This window comes from Monomorium pharaonis, chromosome 6 (genome assembly GCF_013373865.1).
Source record: "Monomorium pharaonis isolate MP-MQ-018 chromosome 6, ASM1337386v2, whole genome shotgun sequence".
In the NCBI taxonomy this organism is placed as follows: Eukaryota; Metazoa; Arthropoda; class Insecta; order Hymenoptera; family Formicidae; genus Monomorium; species Monomorium pharaonis.
The window spans coordinates 684870-705344 of NC_050472.1; the positions used below are offsets into that span (position 1 = coordinate 684870).

At 32.7% G+C, this 20475-nt stretch overlaps 2 long non-coding RNA genes and 1 pseudogene across 2 annotated transcripts; 1 reads left to right on the forward strand and 2 right to left on the reverse strand.

Moving 5' to 3' along the window:
- The first annotated feature begins 2959 nt into the window (after positions 1-2959).
- Positions 2960-7513, forward strand: LOC118646008 (annotated as a pseudogene).
- LOC118646010 lies at positions 5015-11077 on the reverse strand. The gene is made up of 2 exons (XR_004963640.1): positions 7829-11077; positions 5015-5124 (listed from the first exon to the last, which is right to left on the reverse strand). It is a non-coding gene; the product is annotated as an uncharacterized LOC118646010 (long non-coding RNA).
- A 6279-nt stretch (positions 11078-17356) lies between these two features.
- On the reverse strand, positions 17357-20305 carry LOC118646011. The gene is made up of 2 exons (XR_004963641.1): positions 19560-20305; positions 17357-18352 (listed from the first exon to the last, which is right to left on the reverse strand). It is a non-coding gene; the product is annotated as an uncharacterized LOC118646011 (long non-coding RNA).
- Positions 20306-20475: the final 170 nt, after the last annotated feature.

Below are 20475 nucleotides of genomic sequence, written 5' to 3' on the forward strand. Positions count from 1 at the left end.
TCCTCTGTTGTTTAATATATCAATGGCGGATATAGAGGTAATGGGAGGGGTGACGCGGGAAAAAGTAGAGGATAAAAGGGTTTATACACTGGAATACGTAGACGATCTGGCGTTGATGGCAAAGGGAGAGGAGATGACGAAATTTGAGTATTAGGAGAAGAAAGAGTTAGAAATGAATACTCAGAAAACGAAAATCATGAGATTTAGGAAAGCAAGGGAGGGTTTAGTAAAGAGGTGTGGAGATGGAAAGAAAAGATAATAGAAGTAAAGGAATATTTAGAGATACTTAGGATATGTTTCAAAGGAACGGAAAGCAAGTGGCACAGATTAAGGATAGGATAAGGTGGGCAGCGGCGGTAATGGAACAGTTGTGGGAATTGGAAAGAAGAAGTTTGAGGAGGATAATCTCCTTTTGGACACGTAACAATTGGACACGGCACGATTGGACACGCACATTGCACGATTGAATACCACAGTCTTCTAGTGAAAAACATTAATATATCATATGACAGATTATCTAACCTTAGAAACATCTGCCAGAAAAAAGCGTCGCTCTGCTAGAAAAAAATGTGAATTTTAAATGTCTATATACGTATTTTTACGAGCATCTCGTTTTGCGTGGAACGTCGCAAACTCATGTGGTGCAGAGAATGCTTCGCGCGCGCGTGTGGTGCAAGGGGGCTTTCGGCCCCTTCTCTCGCACTCACCCCATCCAAGTCGCTAACCTATGTAAATTGTATTGGAAATCTTCAAACACATGTGAACTTTACTTTGTTTGCAATGTAGTACATGGGTTAGCGACTTTGACCAGGTGGGTGCAGGCAAGGGGCCAAAGACCCTCCTTGCACCTCCCCGCGCGCGCGCGTAGCATTCTCTGCACCACATGGGTTTACGACTTTCTACGCAAAACGAAATGCTCGTAGTTCACATGTGTTTGCAGATTTTCAATACAATATGGTGGGCAAACAAGCGGTGTGCATTTTTCTATGTGCAAATGATCGATGCGCATTTTTCCGTGTGCAAATGATCGGTGCATTTCTTCGTGTGCAAATGAGTAGTGGGCAAGTGAATGGTGCGCAAATAAGTGGTGCGCTTCTTTTCGTGTCCAAACGAACGTTGAGCAAATAAACTGTGGGAAAATGAGCGGTGTGCAAATGAATGGTGTGCAACTTTTACGTGTCCAAGCGAACGGTAAGCATTTTTTCGTGTGCAAATACCTGGTGGCCCAATTTTACGTGTGCATATAACTGGTGTACATTTTCAATAAAATTTATTTTATGTTCAAATGCACCGTAGCCATTTGAACCGTGCACAAGATATCGTGTCCAAAAGCACCGTGTCCGTTTGAAACGTGTCCAAGTGAGTGCCATCCGCGGGGGAAGGCACTGAAGACTGAAAATTGCTATTTTGAGGTTTAATGCGTGCGTTTGCACTTGTCAACTTGCTCGCATATGTATATATACACATATCTGCATGTATAAATGTTCGTGACTGTGTGTGTGTGTGTGTGTGCGCGCGTGCGCGCGTGTGTGTGTGTGTGTGTGTGAAGGGGGGATGTTAATTAATATTACAATGTTATTATTCATTAATGAGTATTAGATCGTTTAGATTTTGCTTATCTCTGCTGTAACACACACACACACACACACACACACACACACACACACACACACCACACGGGATCAGATGCGCCCAACGGGCACTATGAATTTCTACGAATGCCATTCTGTCTGAGCATTTCGCCCGCGTATTTCCAACGTTATATAAACGCCGTATTCAATGAGTTAGTCGCGAAAAGAATTATATCGGTTTATATGAACGACTTAATCGTCCCCTCTGTTGACTTTTGCGAAGGTATATCACGTCTAAAGGAAGTTTTATCGGTAGCAAGCAAATATGGGTTAATAATAAATTGGAGAAAGTGTCAATTATTACGAACAAAAGTCAATTTCTTGGGTTACGTTATAGAAAACGGTAATGTAGCACCCAGCGAAGAAAAGATAAGAGCGATAAAAGAATTCCTAAAACCAGTTGATGTAAAAACATTACAAAGCTTTTTAGGCCTTACGGGTTACTTCCGAAAATTTGTAGCCGGATACGCGACGATTGCTCACCTCTTAACTATAATCTAATTAAGAAAGACATACGTTTTTGTTCTGGCGACAAGAAAACTAACGCGTTCAATCAATTGAAAACAATTCTTTGTAATAAACCAGTATTGCGCATATACTCACCTAACGCAGATACCGAAGTACACACCGACGCGTCGAGTCAAGGTTTCGGAGCTATTCTCTATGCAACGCGACAGCGAAGACCGCTGCTTCCATCCAGTTTATTTCACGAGCGTTAAATGTTCGGCGGCGGAAGCAAGATTACATAGTTACGAGTTAGAAGTCTTAGCAGTTGTAAAAGCGATAAAAAAATTTAGAATTTACTTGATCGGTATTTCGTTCAAAATAATTACAGATTGTCAAGTGTTCGCGTTAACTCTTAAGAAAACTGACTGCTGCGCGAAGATTGCAAGGTGGACCCTTTTCCTCCAGGATTTCGCATACACCATCGAACATCGTCCAGGCACATCTATGCGACACGTCGACACTCTCAGCAGAAACTTCTTACCTTCGACAATGCTACTAACGGAATATCAAGAAACAATCACAGCTAAGTTGCAAAAAAACCAACTGGATAATGAAGAAGTGCAAGAAATCTCTAAACAAGTCAAACTGGAAAAGCGAAAGACTACTGCATAAAAAACGGGCTATTACACAAGGTCGTTAACAACGAAGCCTTGATAGTCGTACCTGAAATGATGCAAAATAGTATCATTCAACATATCCACGAGAGAGGCTATTTCGCTACCAAAAAAACAGAAGTTGTTAAGAACGGATTACTGGTTTAAAGGAATACGTCCAAAAATAGAGAAATATGTACAAAACTGCGTTGATTGCACTCTAGTTGAAAGGAAATCCGGAAAACTAGAAGGATGGCTACATCCTATCAACAAGGAAGGCATCCCATTCGGAACTTATCACATAGACCATCTCGGCCCTTACCCACCACAAAGAAAAAATACAATTATATTTTTGCTGTCATTGATGGATTTACAAAATTCATCTGGTTGTGTCCCGTAAAAATGACTAACGCCGCCGAAGTGATAAACAAACTGAGTAAGCAGAGCGCCATTTTCGGGAACCCACGACGCATTATCTCGGACCGAGGTAGCGCATTTACCTCACGTGATTTTAAAGAGTACTGCGAGGACGAAACAATAAACCGCACAACCATCGCCACGGGTATACCTAGAGGAAATGGCCAGATAGAGAGAATTAACCGTACATTAATACCTCTATTGACAAAGCTGACAGCTCCAAATCCAGTCGAATGGCACAAACATGTGGATAAAGTACAAAGATACTTGAACAACGTACCCAGCAGAAGCACCGGAATATCACCATTTTATCTACTGTTCAGTACTCGGATGAAATTAAAAGAAGATCCCACGATTAAAGATATTTTAGAAGAAGAAAGCGCAGCATTATATCAAGAGCGCGAAGAAAGTCCTCTTGACCACGCCAGACAATCCATTGCCAAAATACAAGAGGAAAACAGGCAAACTTATAATAAAAAAACGCAGAGCTCCTTCACAATATCAAGAAGGTGATCTAGTTGCTATCAAGTGCATTCAAAGCGGTCCAGGACTAAAGTTCACCGCCAAATATCTAAGCCCATACCGCATCAAGAAGGCACTTCGCAATGAAAGCTACATTGTTGAAAAAGTAGAAGAAGTCGAAGGACCACGTATAACGTCTACGGCAAGCGATCACATGAAGCTCTGGAATGGAACATCGCCAGCCAAACAGGCATCTGAGGACAGATGCATGTCAGATGGTCGAGTTTAAGATGAGCGATAGAGATTGATGCGGAATGTAGACCGCGGAACGAACGTTAGATGACGCTAGTTCGGTAGACAACGCAGGATTGTGAGATCGCACGTGCGCAGGATTGGGTAGGAGGAGGTGTGCGTGCGAACAGCGAAAAGTAGTGACGCTCTCTGAAAAATCGGATCTCCTTGTTCTAATTCGTTCTAATCTGTTCTATATATTCAAGGCAAATATAAGCCATTGTACCCTTCATTGGGAGTACGTTAGGGATCGCTGCCAGAGATCTCGCGAGGAGGGTATTTAGTCACTATACACCACTCTTTGTGTTGAGCACTTTTATTATAAAGTCTGTTTTTACAGTGTGCGGTTAGATCGCGACAGTGTCGCGTCTATGAGTGCACTGTCCACGACCCCGCAAAGCAGAGTCTGGCTATCTCGGTTTGTCGACTTCGGATTGACCCGTCCCTCACTTTTTTTGGCGGTTTATATATTTGTAAATTCGGTAGTCGAATCGAGAGAAAGGGAGGATTGCGTGAGGGCGCAAAAATAAGTCAGTATTCCAAAACCTTGCTTAGACAGCTGTCTAAGGAGCATTGCGCTAATTGTCGAGTGGATTGCGCGGAACCTCGCGCAATGCGCTCGATGCTGACTGCTGCAGCTGACCGACTTACGTCATCGGTGTTACTGACACCTTTCTTATCGGTATGAGTGTGTCACTCATAACATGTTCAATACTATCTGGGCTCTAATCTTTATCGGAACGAACCTGATCCCTTACATTTCATAATACTATATTTCATAATAACATTATAACAACTCTACATTTGAAAACGTTACCTTTTAAAATATCATTGTAATAATGTGATAGATTGTTTATTGTGACACTTTATAATTCCTTGGCAAAAGTTCTTGGCAAAAACTCTCGGTGATTTGTCTTCCGAGAGATGGTAATTAAAATTTGATATTGTTCTGAACAAATTTGAATCTGAATCTTTGGCACAGAGACACAACTCTTATGTCTCCATCATCACTGTTATTTTATTTTCAAAAAATATATTAAAAACTATACCAACCTTATACTTCAAGCATTCCAAATCTAATATTGGCAAAGATCTATTTTGGACGTTTATTTCTTTTTGCAAGCATTCGTATGTATGTAATTCTATAAATCCTTTGCGAATCAGTTTTGCGTAAGTACGTTGAACTTGTTCGATGCAAGGAGAGAAAAAGCAGAGTTTTCCACCTGTTAATTGAAATTTGTTATACATCATATACTAAACTATAGTAATAAATATAACTTTTGGACTATTCTATGCGATTTATATTGCACACTCACAATAAAAATAATACAATGGAAGAATTGTGTTCCAAATAAATAAACCTTCAATTAGAATTAACAAGCTATTCAAATAAAAAAGAAAGGAAAATTAGCATACTAAATTAAAAGGTATAGCTATCATTATAGCGTAAAGCATTGAAAAGACATTAATAAAATGTTGTATTACTAAATGAAAAAATGAAAACGTTTTTTCACTGTTGAAACATTTTACACACATATACATTCAAGTTGTGTAACAATTATTTTTCATCAATGATATAATTCTTTAATCTTTTAAAATAGAGAAATTTTTTTTATTAATGATGTATCACAGATTCTGCAAAGTTAATTGTAATTGAAGAGAGAAATGTGTTAAGGGGTTAACACCAACGTAGCGGGAAAAAAAATCGATTTTTTTTTTATTGCATTTTCTTGAAGCTTCAAGTTTCGAGAATATATCCTGAAAGTTTTATGTTGATATCTGCAAAAATGCTGGAATTACAGAGAGTTGAGTAAAATGGAATCGAGCGTTCGAGCGTTCGAGTGCTCGAATTGGAGCAATATCAACATAAATCGCCACTGGACGATGATGTGATTAAAGCCATTCGTTCAATATTTAAAAACAACTTTCTAGTGATAATTTACTGGAGAAATGCATCGGTGGATTTACGCAAAACGTTAACGAAAGTTTGAACAATCTGATTTGGCGCATAGCGCCAAAAGTGCAGCACACGTTGTGCAAATTGCTGCCAATATTGCTGCATACACATTTAATGAAGGTGCTGCTGCATATTTATTAATGATAATAAAAGAATTGTGCTGCATATTGCGAAAATCAAGACCGAGCGCGCATCGATGTGGCCGAATTACGAGCGCAGAAGGCGACGCGCGAAGAAAGGATTGCTCGCCGTCAACAGAAGTCTTTACAGAGCGCTGCTGCTATTGATGTGGAAAGAATCTCATATGGCCCCGGAATTGTCGACTAGAGGTAAAGTGCAAAATTCGGCTGTTAACAATAGTAGAACTAAACTTGAAACTTTAAACGTGTTTTTCTCGAAACATGGTTTTTAAAGTCGGTGACCACCAGATCTCAAAAACTAATCGATAGATCGTTTTCAAATTTTTACACAATACTCTCAGAAACATTCTTTTGTCGGTGACAATCTTTTTTTTTTATCGATCTTCATTAAAAATTAAAAAAAATGAAAAGAACGAAAATTTTTCGTTTTTTTTTTTTTTTTTTATTTTAACTTCAACTCATCGCCATTTTGTAACAAACGATAAAATCGACAATCGGCGATCGTCACCGACAAATCACTACTGTTAGCTTAAAAACACCATTTTGTTTTTTTGTTTCAGATAGATCGTTTAGACGGGAGTGGTCACCGCAAAATGCGTTTTTCCAAACCTCAATGTGTGTCGGCGGCCATATTTCTGCTTTCCGTCGCCATTGTTTAATAAAAAAAATTTTTTATACTCTCGAAACATAAGTCAATAATCACACAAAATTTTATTTTATTCCCACTACCCGTTTAGGAGGAGTAAAATATCAAAGTTAGGCCTGTTTTTCGACCGTCTAAGTTGGTGTAACTCCTTAATATCTATATTTTAAGTAAATTATATATATGTATACATATATATAGATATACAGTTATGGCAATGACTGCTTATTTTAATGTTTTTTACTTACTACACACACACACACATACACAAGTTGTGTAACAATTATTTTTCATCAATAATATAATTTTATACTAATAATTCGTTAACTATTGCGAAAATGGTAAAATTGTAGAGAACTTTTCTATTCAGCTTGGTCCATTCTACTTTTATACAAGCGCTATGTTAAAAATTGAAATATATATTTACATAGTGCTTTTATGTATATATAAATAAAGATATTCAAATTTTTGTCATATATCACACTTACACAAAAAAGTAATTGATTCAATAAAATGTGTAGTTGCGGGCTGTCGATTACAGATATACTCAATACAATAATATTTACTGTTAATTTTTACAAGACCGATATGTTTTTGATTGCCTTTTTTGTTTTTAGTGCTAGAACTTTTTTATCAATATTATTGGGTTGAATAGTAAAAATTCTGTTTCCTCCCTCCCTCGTGTCACTATAGTTAGCTTCCGAGCTGGAGCGGAAACTTCATACTTGTTGCATCATTTTTTACTTTTGTTGGTTAAATAATAATAAATACCGTAAGAATAATTGTTTAAACAAAAAATAAGTTAATATTTCATAAATAACTCGTGTGAAAACATACACTTTGTTATAAAATCAATAAAAAATAGTCAGTCTACTTATGTGTCAATGCGTGGTTTTGTTGTTTTAATTTTAATGTTCATGCTATGAAGCATAAATACAGTATATCTAGACCGAGGATTGTCTAGAATTTCGGAAATTGTGGTAGAGCTTACGTTGAAAAAAGCGGACAATATAAGGTGTATATCCTTCTCTCTCACACACAGGCGCACCTTATATCGTCAGGAGCGTCCCAGATGCGCACAGTGTAAAACAGACACCACCAATCAGATAACTGCTTTTGTAAAAATTAAGATAAATTTATAGAATTTGATTGGTGTCCGTTTTACACTGTGAGCATTTGGTACTCACTTAAATCGTTTGCCTTTTTCAACGTATATCTTATCCTTTTCTACGTGCGTCTACACCCCCTCTCTTGAGATGAGCAGGCCTGTTATGAAGACTAGAATCAGGAGACCGAACCAAGGTCCGTCGATAGAGAGATGGCGTTAAGTAGTCTTCGCATGATCAGTCATTTTTAGTTCACTGAGTTGTATTAGCACACGTCGTAATATGGGTCATATCTGTAGTTATTACTGTGTGTGTACTGCTTTTGGTGTGTGTAAATTACAACAGCGTGCAAAAAAAAATTCGATCATTGAATCTCGAAATTATTTTGTATAATTTTGTGTTATCGCACGGACATTCGTGCACGTTTCGTAGCACGGGCAATGCAACCAAAATTATATACATATGCGTTATTCTTGGCCTTAACATGAACATTGGCTACATAGTACATGTCCACGCCATATCATGAGGGCACTTGAGGACATTTAAAATCGGCCTGTATTGACTTTTGGTCTTTATTGCTATATGATTGGTATCAAAGTTTCATTTCTGGCAGCACTGGTTGGAATATATTTCGGTCATATATATAATACTCATATATTACTAGCGTTGGGCTTATCTCATAGAAGGAGTGGGTAAAATTAAAGAGAGATACAATAAAAATCGTGTACCTACATCGTTGTGCGCAAGCGTGGCACATAGTAGTAGGAATCCGCGGGGTGCGCGGTAGCGGGAGCGACTTGCGCGTGCGCAAAACTGTCAAGGTACACCAAGTAGCTTCGTAATGTTTTCACTTTCTTTTCAGCTCAACTAGCAATAGTCTTATTACATATATGATTTTAGTGTCTCCATGGACAAAAGAATATATGGACACCGCACAAAGCAGAGGGGTTGTGAAATTTGCGGTAAGGGGCGTGCAAGGTCTGTAGATGAACGACGGGAGAGAAAGGAAGGTCATCGCATGAGTGCCATTTTGGAGTCATAAAGTGTATGGAGTCATATGTGTAGTGTTTGTTGTACGAGAAGAGTGAGTGAGTAGTAGTAAGGGGAAGGTGGAATTGATACATCGTATTGGCCCCGGCCATTTTGGGGCCAAAAGACTAAATATGAGTGGCAAGACCTTCCTTCCTCTCCCGTCGTTCATTAACAAACCTTGAGGGAGTGTAGCGTTATCTTTTTTTACCAGTTGACACCGTCGGCTGTTTCCGCCACATACTTGACGATTCCTGAAACTAGATATACTTCATATCCGCCAAGTCTCGAATTAAAGTATGAAATGCGAATTACTTCGAATCATTAACTTTATAAAAGTAGACAAAAAAATTAAACAATTAAATAATTAATATATCAAAAACTAAACAATTTGCAATCTTTGAAAAATTATTATGCATAAGCTATAACGCAACTTTCAAAGTTCGGATATCTTTGGTTACGTTCGTTGATGCCGACGGTGTCAACCATAGACAAAATATATCTAAACTGAGCATTGTACGAAAGAATATATGGTATAAGGTACTCTAACAGGTGAGGGAGCTGAACATTCGGTAAGGGGAGTGAGAATGCTCTTTTTTACTTGCTCAGCGTCTCTTTTTACAAGTTGACACCATAGACATAGTATATCTAGACTGAGCATTGCGGGAGTAGGATTAAGGTTCAGAGGAAAAAGGTTAACATGCTTTAGGTCATACTTTTCTCGTTCGTGCATGCATACAAGTGCAAAAAGTGGCCTTTGCACTTGTACACATGCGCAATTCTTTGTACATTCTTTGTAGACTGTCATCAAAAAGTATCCACATCAGAATAAAACATTTTTCCAAAAGTGTTGAGAAACGACGCGATTCTGAAATAAATTCTAATTTTCGGTATTGACTTGTTGTCAATTTTATGATCCAAAAAGCAATATTTTTGTTTCAGCACACTGTGAATAGATTTAACTACCTAGTGAATTTTCGTGAGTAAAAATTTTTCTTCATCTTCAAGTATCCATCTTTACCGAGAGGCAAGGAAATTCATTTAAAAAATACCTATTTTGTCAAAAGTGAAGAGACACAAATTTAATAATTATTTCGATAAAAAATAAGCGCATAAGATAAATATAAAATACAAATAAAAATAAAATCTACACTTTCATTAACTTTGTATAGAATGTAAAAATCCGACACAAAAACTAGGCTAGTACATTCGATGTATGCGGCTGGAGTAAGTGTGCTGTGAAGGCGAGATGCCGATTTCTATCATTTCTTGCCATGAAGTACTTCCATGAAAATTTTAAGAAAAAAATATGTTAAAGTAATCACTTTGAGGTTTTTTGAAAAAAATGGAGGTGTATCTCTAAAACATAACCTTGAAAAATTTTTTATAAAAATTCCAGAATTTTTTAATCCATATATTTGTCAAAATAAAAAAAAATAGTCTTATCGATGTTCATAACATTTTTTTTCATCAAAATTGGTTAACCCATTTTCGAGAAAAATCACTTTTTGATTTTGCTTTTCCCCTCCGTATCCTTTTTTAAAAAATGCATGTAACATCGATACTTGCATATATCGAATGTATCGAAGTTTATTGTTGCCTTTTTTCCGCGATACCGATTTGTTCTTTTGCTGCGCTTACTTCGTGTTGTAAGAGTAGCTATCATAGTCTAGTAGAATTACTTTTTTGGAAAAAAATTGATAACAAGTTTGAAATGCGTCAAGCACAATTAATATGCGTGGATTAAGTAGGTACATTTGCCACTCGCAAAAAGCTGAGACTTATTGCAAAAATTACGGGTTAAAATAAGAAAAAAACAATTTTGGCTTGCGCCTCGTAAACTAAAAACAGAATTCAAAAAGTTTCAAATAAAAGTTGTAGGTTATTAAATAGATCTACAATAATAAATTTAGTTTGTAGAGATAAACTTTGTAGAGAAGTTCAAATTAGTGGTATAAATTGATTATCAAAATTCCAGAAAACTGAACTGCTAGTTATTTAGATATTAAATATTTTATTTATATGGACTCTTATGGGAATTGATTTTTTTTTGTTTTTATCGCCATATTAAACGTAGAAATAATGAACAGATGTTAGTGAAACTTTACAACGATACAGCTTAGCCAGAAAAATACTGTTAAATTTTTGAAACAATGTACTTGCTCGTTTAAGGGAGTTCCGCTGCTAAATCAAAATGAACAGATTTTCATGAAACTTTGTAGAGAAGTTCAAATTAGTGATATAAATTTACTGTAAAAATTTCAGAAAGCTGAACTAGCTAGTTATTTAGATATTAAATATTTTATTAACATGGGCTCATATGGGAATCAATAAATTTTCAGGATTTTTCAGTTTTTATTGTCATATTAAACATAGAAATAATGAACAGATGTTAGTGAAACTTTACAATAATACATATTAGCTGTCCAGAAAAGTACTGTTAAATTTTTGAAACGATGCACTTGCTCGTTTGAGTGAAATAATTGATAAGATAAAAAAAGTTTACAATAATCGAAGTAATACAGTACTTAAGTGTGGTAAATGTGTGCTAGTGATATAACATGAATTTCAAATTGTTGTATTTAGTTATCTAAGAATGGTATAATTGTGAAAAATGTTTATTCTCAATTTTTAAAAAAATTATTTCAGTAATGAAGGTAGTACTTTATAGCCGATTTTTTCTTATATTCACCATTATTAACTTTAGACCATATACAGCAAAAAAAGAAGGCTACAAAATAATCATTTGAATATTTTTCTTTACTTGAACCCCTGTGCCACTTGTTGTGCCGGGCCTGAGCAGAGGAACTCCCTTAAGTGAAATAATTGATAGATAGGATTAAAAAAGTTCACAATAATCGAAGCAGTACAGCACGTAAGTGTGGTAAATGTGTGCTAGTGATACAACATAAATTTCAAATTGTTGTATTTAGTTATCTAAGAGTGGTATAATAGTGAAGAATATTTATTCTCGATTTGAAAAAAATTATTTTAGTAATGAAGGTAGTACTTTATAGGCGAATTTTTTCTCATATTTACTATTATTAACTTCAAATCATATACAGTAAAAAGAGCGCAACAAAATGGTTATTTGGTTTTTTTTTACTTGAGCCCCTGTGCCACTTGTTGTGCCAGACATGAGCAGAGAAACTAATGTTGGGATTACTTCTTGTGTAGAATATCGAATTATTTGATAGCGTGTAAGATTAGGGTTAATAAAAACTGTAAGTATGTAAAAATAAAATTGAAAGTTATAATATATATAATAATAATTTAATATTCAATCAATAAAATGTTAAACATAAAGATAAAAATAAGATTATCTATATCGATCTGTAGCGAATCTTAGTGCTGAATAATTTTTCTAAAACAATATAAAAAATAAATGACTGAAACAGAAAAAAAATAAAGTTCCGAAAACGACTTACCTCCGATTTTTTGAAACTACGTATTTTTACGTATTTTGGGGCGCTGATTACCAATATTATAGTAAATATTGGCGCAAATTTGATTTTCATGGCGAAAACCATGAAAAAACCATAAAAATGGTTTTTACCATTTATTTTCGTAAATAATGGGAATTTCTAAAAATACTTCAAACAAAAGTTGTAGATCTCATCGAAATACACATTTTACGTCGTATTTATTTTTGCCATAAAAATAATAGTTTTTGAGAAAAACGATGTTAAATGTTCAAAAATTTATACAACTCATCTAACACACGCGTCGAGTTTTATTAGTTAATTTTAATGCTTTTAACTATATTTAAGTACTTACATTATATATATATATATATATATATATATAATGTGTTTTTGTACGTAGAACACGAATCTGGCAGAAAAGTGTCGCTCTGCCCCGCGAGACGAGATATTAATCGTTAAAGTTCACAATTTGATAGATTATGAAACCTATCATACCGACGAAATGTTGCGACTGAACATGGTGAGTAAGTCCCAGATGCGCACAGTAACAAACGGACACAGCAGGCTGAGTAAAACGGACACAAACCAAATGCGCACGGACCAGATGCACACGGACCAAATGCGCACAGTCGCAAACCTATGTGGTGCAGAGAATGCTTTGCACACACACACACACACACGCGCGCGCGCGCACGCACACACACACACACATACACGCACGCACGCACACACACACGGGGTGCAAGGGAGGCTTCCCCCCCCCTCCCGCACCCACCCCGTCGGTAGAGGTGCCCGAAAAGTCGCAACTCATGTGGTAAGTTTGTAGGTTACTACGTCCGTTTAGTCCGTGCGCATTTGGTCCGTGTGCATCTGGTCCGTGCGCATTTGGTCTGTGCGCATTTGGTCTGTGCGCATTTGGTCTTTGTCCGTTTCATTCAGCCTGCTGTGTTCGTTTATTACTCTGCGCATCTGGGACGCTCCCAACATGGTCCCGTGGCCATATATTTTGACATATTTTGACTGAGAGAGAATCAATATATGTCAAAATATATGGCCACGGGACCACGGGACCATGTTCAGTCGCAACATTTCATCGGTATGACAAGTTTCATAATCTATCAAATTGTGAACTTCAACGATTAATATCTCGTCTCGCGGGGCAGAGCGACACTTTTTTCTGCCAGATTCATGTTCTACGCACAAAAACACATTTTATATATATATATATATATATATATATATATGTACGTCCAGAGGCAGTTTCCGGGACCAAAAATTAAAATGCTTAAAAATATTTTTTTAATATCTTTCTTATCGTAATTTACCCCCCCCTTGAGTAAAACAAGTGTATTCCTATTGGTTATTAGAAAAAAAATTAATTTGGTAGTTTCCAGGACATTTTATAGATTGGTAGATTCCGGGACACTGGTAGTTTCCAGGACATTTTATAGATTGGTAGATTCCGGGACACTGGTAGTTTCCAGGACATAGTTCGGAATGGCAGATTCCGGGACATTCTCTTTTTCCTATCTAATGGTACATTTAAGAACAAGAATCGGTTAAAAAAATAAATATCAAATTAATATTTATTCATTTAATTAAGTTTTGATAATAATTATAAACTGATGACAGTTACACATAAATATTAAATTATATAATCGTAATATTTAAATAATACATTTAATTCATCAGTGCTATAGTGCTAACTAAAATACTACTATCTGCATTGAGATGTTAACTAATTGAAATATTTTTCAGTCGTTCTATATTTCTTAATTTTTTTAAATTGTTAATTTATAGAAGTTAAGTCATAAAGGTTTTTTAAACATATTGTTTATGAAAAATAACTTAATGCAAATAGAAATATATTGTTTTTTTTTAATCTGTCCGCGTCCTGGAACATGCCATACATACGGAAATGCATATAAATTGTATGGCATGTTCCAGGACATGTGTAGATTAAAAAAAAATGTAATATGGTCTTATTTGCAATAAGTGTTCGTACCTTTTCATAAAAAATACATTGAAACGATTCTATTTATAACAAAACTAACAATAAAATAATAAGTTAATAAATGTAAAGCAGTAAATGTAAAGTTGATAATATGCGTTGCCTACGAGTACGCTAGATAATATCATGATGTGTAGGTAACAATAATACAATTCATAGCGTTATATTGTAGAAGATTCATCAATATGTGATAAGTTGTAGAAAATTCATTACATTTGACTATAACAAAGCTTTTAATATAGTGCTAACTAAAATACTGCTAATAATCATTCTAAAATAAATTAACCACGCCAATTGATTCTACATGAGAAACAACGAAGAAAACATATAATATGTCCATGCAAATGTTCCATTTATTATAAAAAAAATTTATGAATTTCTATGTTCATTAATGGGGGTATTTACATGGACATATACACATTTTCATAGTGGTCTTTCGTATAGAATTAATTGGCATATTTTATTTTAGTCTAAGAAGATTATTTATTACTTTGTTTATAACATACTGTAAAAAAGAATTTTTTGCTATTAAATTTTTGTTGCAAGAATCTTTGCTAGGGACTGCGTTAATACTTTTTCGATATCACAACTTGTTTCGCCGTGGGACTGAATAGGTTAGTGAACTATTTATAAATAACTTTTCGGCAACAAAATAACAGAAGTATTGTGTATATAGAACATTATCTGCAAAACTTGTATACTTTAAAAATTAATTTATCTATAACATATTTTAATGTTTTTACAAATATGAGAAATTGACATTAATAATTGCCGCATTTAAAATAAATAAAGTTGTTACTGTACATAAAAATAAGCCAAAACTTCTTTTTCTATATTTGTAAATAGAGAATAGCCAATTTTTAACTATTTTAACTTTACCAATACAACAAAGTTTATAATTAATTTTGTATATGATTATTTTGTATATGATTATTTTTCTAAATTTAAGAGGTTATGTTCTGACATACCATAAATAAAAATGCATATAAATGGTATGGCATGTTCCAGGACGCAGGTGGATTAAAAAAAAAACAATATACTTCTATTTGTAATAAAATTTCTTATTTTTTATAAACAATATGTTAAAAAAACCTTTATAACTTAATCTCTATAAATTAACAACTAAATAATGTTAAGAAATATAGAACGACTGAAAAATATTTCAACTTGTTAATATCTCAATGCAGGTAGCAGTATTTCATTTAGCACTATATTAAAAGCTAGTATCTGTATCTTTTTATAAACAATACAATTAAAAACTCTATTTATAATTAAATTAACAATAAAATTATTAGTTAATAAGTGTAAAGCAGTTGACCATATGCGTTGCTTACAAGTACGCTAGATATGATGTAGGCAATAATTAAACTCATAGCGTTTTATTGTAGAAGACTTATCAATATGCGTTAATTTATAGAAAATTCATTACGTTTAACTATAATGAGCTTCTAATATAGTGCTGACTGAAATACTGCTACCTACACTGAAATATTAGCTAGTTGAACTATTTCTCAGTCGTTCTATATTTCTTAAATTTGTTTAATTTTTAATTTATAGAGATTAAGTTATAGAGGTTTTTTTTTAACATACTGTTCATGAAAAACAAGAATTTTTATTGCAAATAGAAATATATTATATTTTTTTAATTCGCCCACGTCCTGGAACATGCCATACAATTTATATTTCCCTATGTATGACATGTTTCAGGACATGTGTAGATTTAAAAATTAGTAATATGTTTCTATCTGCAATATGTATTCGTATCTTTTCATAAACAATACATTAAAAAAACTCTATAATAAAACTAATAATAAAATCATAAGTTAATAAACGTAAAACAGTTGATAATATACATTGCCTACTATGCAAGTTTTTTTAAACATGTAGGTTTTTTAAACATATTGTTTATGAAAAATAAAAACTTTTAGTGTAAATAGGAATATATTGTTTTTTTTTAAATCTATCCGCGTCCTGGGGAACATGCCATACATACGGAATTGCATATAAATTGTATGGCATGTTCCAGGACATGTGTAAATTAAAAAAAAAAATGTGAAATTTTTTTTAATGAAGTGATTCTTAATTGACTTTTTTATAGAATAGAAAAATTCTTTTACAGAATTAAAGTGTGCACAAAAATAAACACCGTAAATGTCGACTTAATTTAAAAAATAAAATAGAATTAAAAATATCTACTAATTTTTGATACGTAGAGCTGTCATTTTGCGAGGATATTTGCTTAATACAATAATTGTATAATATATATGTACAAAATGAAATGTGTGCGGGCTAGGGATAGAATGAAAAAACAATATCGTGCAAGTGGAAATAAATTAAAAGCTTAAAAAATATTAACTTCTTCAGCTTTTTATAATTATAAATTCGGATACAAGATTATAAAAAAAGCAATTTAAAAAAATTTTTATTCTCGGTATGAAGTGCAATTCATAAACTGATATGAGTACGTATACTTTAATTCTGGAAAAGGATTTCCAAATCTATAAAAGAAATACGTGTAAAATCTTGTTAATGATGTGCATGAATGACACTTATCCACAAAGTTTGATGGCACTTTAGTATCCCCTTAATGATTTAATTGTAAATATATTAGAGTATGTAACCTAATTGGGCTTATCGGGATTATGTTAAGAATGTTTTAGCTATACATTAACAGTCAAAAGTCATTAAAATTTGAAAAATGTAAACTGTTTTTTAGGTTTATTTTTTTTAACAATGGCAAATAACTTTGGCCACAATTTTAGTCCTACAAAGAAACCAAATACAATGATAAGTAAAGAAAAAATTAACTAATAATGATGTATGCAACGAAAGCATGAATATCATATTCTGTGCTGCAGTTTTTGATAAATAACTTTTAAAATGGATTTAACTTTTTTACAATTATTTATTAGAGTTTTATTACTATATGCGTAAGACATTACATTTAATTTATAATGCTTCTTTTTCATTAAATTTGTACATAAAAACTATTAATTATGATATATGCAATATTAATTATTTTACATAAAAATAAATGTAAATTTAAAAAACTTGTAAAGCAATAAGAAAATAGTGCTCAAATTTTACACAGATGTTTAAACATAATAAAATGCTCTATTAAATTTTTATATATTTATAAAAATATGAGTGAAAGTAATATATAAAAACGAACGTTTCATTCTTTATGAATTCTTTTTTCTTATAACGTTTTCTATTGGAAAAACTAGTGCAACACTGGTGCGCACTGAGTGCAATTTTATTGTTCCACTGTGAAAATCAGTTCACATATTTTCAGTGTTTAATGTTCTACTGACAAAATTAGTGCAAAAAATTACACTGAGTGCAACGTTTGTTCCACCGTCTTTCGAGACGGTGGAAGGTGCCAGTGCAAATTAAAATAGATGTTATGTTTGTGCTTTAAGGTGTATTACATTATATGTTATTACATTATTTTAGTAAACTTTATAACAATGAAATTGTTTAATTTTAAATCTGTCTACTGATGTGTTCCACTGAACCACATTAAACCTGCACTATTATTACGCTAGTGAAGTTTTTCATCAAAATTTACTGCAGTGCTGGTGCTGCACCAGTTTTTTCTCCAGTAGAAAACGCTATTACATATATATTTACAATATTTAATATATTTTTTGAGTATATAATGTAATATCAAAAACTATATTTTCACATAAGGACAAAATTTAAATATAATATTTAAACAAATAATTGGAAAAATATAAAGGACACAATACATTTGCAAAACAATTTCGATGCCTAACATGCAAAAGAAAGACAAACATATCTTTAATTATAAATAACATATACCTTAAACATTCTTGAAAACTAAAAAAGGAAAAGAAATTTAATGAGATATGACTTTAAAATCCGCTGTCTTATAGAATTAAAATTAAATAAATCATGAATGCATATGTATGTTTCAATCGCAAGTTTTGTTTTTTCTTAACTGATAATGTAACTATGTCATTAAATCAGGTTTCTTATGGCTTAAGACATTGTATGTCACTTATTTCTGATAAAGGTGGCAGTTTTCCTTTACGCAGATATTTAAAAAATTACATTTTTGCACATCTGTTATTTCTTTATCTGTCCATCGTGTTTACCTTTGATATATTTTACAGGCTAAAATTTAAATATAGTCATTAATAAAATAATATCAAATAAAACCTTGACGCATATAATATACTATCGCTTATTTACATACTTAATTTTTCTGTTCTTATATTTAAATAATGTATAACTATTTAAAAAAAAATAACTAAGAAGTAACGACTCGTTATCTTTTTAGTAACTGTAACAAATTATTTTGCAAAATCGATAACTTGTAACTGTAATTAGTAACTTTTTTAATGATAAAACTGTAATTGTAACTAGTTACTTTTGCAAAGTAACTTTTCCAACCCTAAATTTTTCATAATAATAACATTAAAGGTAAAAACACAACATTTAAGGTTGTAGCTCTATTAATAACAAGTCTTGGAACAATAAACTTCAATACAAGTAGTATTTATTTATTTGTAATTAAAAATCAGTTACTGATTACACCTCTTATAAGAAAAATTTAATTTAATTTAATATTATTGCAGGTTCTTCCAAATCTCTTTAAGTTTTTCAAATCATATACCTAAAATTTTTAATAAAATCTTCTGTATATTCTTTGAACAATTTAAAAATAAATATTAAAATATAAAATTATAGATTACTTTGATGCAAAAAATTAATCTCAATGGTAAATCTATAAATTATTATTCTTAGAGTATTATAATTCGATTGTTATAGTAATGCAGTATACGCTAACACTGATCTGACGATTAATGCCAAAAACATATTTTTAGTATAAAATTATTTTTTCCATAATCTCATATACTAAACTAAATATTTTATGGCAAACATTCCTTTTTTAATAAGGTAAGCATTTATCACAAATTTATGACATATTCTACTAATTGTTTTCTTCTCGTATTAAGAGGAATAAGTTTTATAAAAAAAATATGTTAACTTGAAGCAGAGTAGCACTTTACGTGTAGCACAAAGAAGCAACGAGCAATGGATTTCTTTATAAGAATATTTTCTTTCTTTAGATTTTGGGAAGAATCCTCTTAAGGTTGCATATAAGAGTGAAATGGTGAAAGATTTAGAGAATTTTACGTATATCGAACATTTTTTCTGTAGCTAGTGTTATTACATTTTTGTAGGTCCGTACTGTACAAAAAAAGAACAAATGTAAATGTACAATTTAAATAAGTTTCCCTTGGACCCCCGCAAAGTTTGATCCTACATAATAAAATTACCTTAATTAAAATGAATTAAACTTAATATAATTATTAACCTTGATTGAAGAAAAAATTATCGTCTTTACTGTTGATAGTTATGTCAACTCCATCATTAGAAACTGTTATATCCACGCCTTGATTTTTTTCTAAATTTTTGACATTTCTAGTATGTCGACTTTAGCAACAGGTTGCTATAGATTTTTTTGTAGATATGTTTTGTAGGTATGATATTATGATGATCCATGAAGTTTGCTACTCTCGACATTTGATTATCCAACAAGTTTATATCCACTCATTCTGTTGCACATGTTTGCGCAAAGTAGTTAGACAAAGTGCGGAGCTATTTTTTTACTCCACATAGGCTTGCAAAACCTCGCATTTGTTTATAAGCATGTTTATTTTCATTTTAATTATTGGGTAATCCAAACAAAAAAGATTATCTGATGGCACATTAGCATTTTTTTGAAATTATAGCAAAAGTTGAATACTTTTTAATATATGTGCATCTAACAGTACTGGAAGAGTTCTATGTAATTTACCGCGAATAGTAAATCTAATATAGTCATAGGTCTTATCAAATGAATCTTGTATACAATTTTTATAGAACCTGTCCCATAATCACACTCATGGTTTTTAAAGTCTTTAATTAAAATTCTTTCTGTTCCTCCAGCTCGACAATGATTAAAAACTTGAATGGCGATGAGTGTTATCTCTGCTAATGGTTTCCACATTGCATATGAAAATTCTTTTGTTAATATTTTACTATATTCTTCCATTTTTTTTAAATAATCACTAAGAAATTTAATGTACGTGTTGAGGTAATATCATCTTTTTTTGTCGTTTAACTTTTATATGAGTTTTTGTTGCTACTTTATTTATAATTCCGCTAAAACTTCTACATCTATATTTTTCGTAAAATCATCAACATCTTTCCGCTTTATTAAATTTTTATCTATCATATATGTAACATCT